The following is a 3174-nucleotide window of genomic DNA, read 5'->3' on the forward strand; positions in this document are numbered from 1 at the left end:
AAACGTTTCATCCCCCAGTTTAATTTCTCTCTCCCGACATATATTATCTGCTGAAATTAATTTACCGTTTGCTAATTCGAGTAAAAATTTACTATCCAAAGGCGTCAATGGGCAACTTAATTTAGCACAAAATTCTCTACTCATATAGCTTCTATCCGCACCCGAATCAAATAAAACATAAGCAGATTTATCGTCAATAAGAAACGTACCCGTAACAAGCTCCGGGTCTTCCTGTGCTTCTGCCGCATTAATATTGAAAACTCTTCCACGGCCCTGCCCATTAGTATTCCCCTGATTCGGGCAATTTCTAATAATGTGGCCCGTTTTTCCACATTTATAACAAACAGCGTTGGTATTACTTGCTCTGACACTATTCATTTCGGCATTACTTGTTCCGACATTATTTGTTCCTTTAGTTCTGTTAAACTTTGGTCCGTAGACCTCACATTTTATCGCGCTATGACCATTTCTTTTACACCTGTTGCAAAATGTGGTGCAAAACCCCTGATGATTTTCTTCACACCTATGACATGGCTGTTTTTGGTTTTTGTTACCATTGTTGTTATTAAGGTTGTTGTTGGGGTTGTTATTGTTGTTGAAATGGTTGTTGTAGTTGTTGGGATGTTTGTTGTAGTTATTGTTAGGATTGTGGTTATTGTTGCGATTGTTGTTGCGGTTGTTGGGATAGTTGTTACGATTGTGGTTGTAATTGTTATTGTTGTTGTTGTTGTACTGGTGACTCTTGTCATTGTTTTCCTCCCACTTCCTCTTGAGTTGTTTCATGTTGGCTTCTTTGGCCGCCTGCTCTTTAATTCTTCCCTTAATCTGATTTATGAGTTTATGAGCCATTCGACTTGCCTTCTGTATAGAAGCGGGCTCGTGTGAACTCACATCTTCTTGAATCCTTACTGGTAACCCTTTTACAAATGCGTCGATCTTCTCTTCTTCATCTTTGAATGCTCCCGGACACAATAGGCACAACTCTGTGAATTGTCGTTCATATGTGGTAACGTCGAACCCTTGTGTTCGTAACTCTCTAAGTTCTGCCTTGAGTTTATTGACTTCATTTCTAGGACGGTACTGCTCGTTCATCAATTGCTTGAATGCCGACCACGGTAGTGTGTAAGCATCATTTTGTCCTACCTGTTCAAGATAGGTGTTCCACCACGTTAACGCAGTACCTGTGAAGGTATGCGTAGCGTACTTAACTTTGTCGTCTTCAGTACACTTACTTATGGCAAACACCGATTCGACTTTCTCGGTCTACCGTTTCAATCCAATTGGTCCTTTGGTTCCATCAAATTCCAAAGGTTTGCAGGCAGTGAATTCTTTGTAGGAGCATCCTACACGATTTCTTGCGCCGTTAGCTGCATTGCTAGATTCAGAGTTATTGTTGGTATGTAGCGCAGCCTGTACTACGGCTATGTTTGCAGCAAGAAAGGTACGAAATTTCTCTTCGCTCATATTCATGTTGTGTCGAGTAGTCGGTGCATTTTCCTTCAAAATAGCCAACTGAATCGAGTTAATCATACAGAATATTAAGAGTAGTCAATAGTATTTCGTAGCATAATATGAACTCATTTATAAAAGCTTTTTCTTCATATTAGCATTTTGTAAGTTTAAATTCGGGTACTACCTACCCGTTAAGTTCATACTTAGTAGCTAATATACAATTCAACTACTACGATTCTATATGAAAAACTTATTATAATAATATTTTGCGTTCAAACTTTATACAAAATTTACAAACTTACAATACCGCTATTATACATATAGGATAAAATATAGCACATAAAAACTTTACTACTCGGCAGCTATAAAGTTAATTTTAGTTAATACGCAAGTCGTTCAGCAAAAGAAATAAAGACACGTAATTCATAAGTCCAGAAACAAGTCATGCATTCAGGTTTTACTAAGATGACTTCCCATCCTTGATCTTATGGAAAATAACCGTTATGACCATTGGCTAGGCAGCATGTTGTAATGTCGTCAAAAGGACGAGGGTTTCGTAATGTCCAACAGCCCCGTAATAATTTAAAAACCTTGTTTCTCACCCCAACTACTGAATCCGTCACTTGTGGGAAGGTTTTATTTAAAAGTTGCAATCCGATGTTCTTTTTCTCACTTTGGTAAGAATCGAACATCACTAACCCGTAAGCATAACATACTTCTTTATGTTGCATGTTAGAAGCTCTTTCTAATTCACGAAATCCTATGTTGGGATATGTTGAGTCAAAATAGGTTCTTAACCCGTAGCGTAAAATTGCATTTGGGTTCCCCGCATTTAATGCTTTAAAGAAAACATGGCGTAACTTACGGTCTCCCCAATGTGATATACCCCACCTATCAAAGGAAAGCCTTTTATAAACTGAGGCATTTCTGGAAAGTCTTTCAAATGTTTGACAAGTTAATTTCGCCATAACTAAATGTGCTGATGAATTCTGACCAACTCTAGACAAGATTTCCTCAATCATATCCTCTGGTAGGTCTTCTAAAATATTCGGTTGTCTACCCTTAACGTCCATTTTGTTTTTATACTGTAAAATAGACAAGGATTAGATTCGTAAAAGATAATTAACAAACAATAAAAGAATTTTTTACATAGAACATAAAAGTACAAGCACGCTACAATACATATAATACACAACATAATTACAACCCTCTAATCTGAATCACTGGTTTCTTCTTCTTCGGACCTGGTTCGTTTTCCTAATTTTCTAGGAATATATGGTGTTCCTCTAATACGAGCCGTGGTTTTCCATAATGGTTTAGAAAAACCTGGTGGTTTAGAGGTTCCTAGGTCATTGTTACATTTTAGGAAATACGTATGTTGCTGATACATATAAAGTTCATCGGGGTTGGAATCGGGTTTCTCTATTTTTATACCTTTTCCCTTATTATTTTCTTTCGCTTTATTAAATTGGGTCAAGGTAATTTCTATAACATCACCGGAATCTTCATCGGGATCCGATTCATCGGAAAATTAATAATCTTCCCAATATTTTGCTTCCTCGGCGGAAACACCATTGACCATTATTAACTTTGGTCCGTTGGTTGAGGATTTTCTTTTATTTAATCAATTTACTATAGGTATCAATATTTCTTCCTCCAGAACCTCTTCTTCTTCTGGTTCCTCCTCTTCCGATTCCTCCTCTTCTGGTTCCTCTTCTTCCG

Source organism: Rutidosis leptorrhynchoides, chromosome 2 (assembly GCF_046630445.1).
Source record: "Rutidosis leptorrhynchoides isolate AG116_Rl617_1_P2 chromosome 2, CSIRO_AGI_Rlap_v1, whole genome shotgun sequence".
NCBI classification, from domain to species: domain Eukaryota; kingdom Viridiplantae; phylum Streptophyta; class Magnoliopsida; order Asterales; family Asteraceae; genus Rutidosis; species Rutidosis leptorrhynchoides.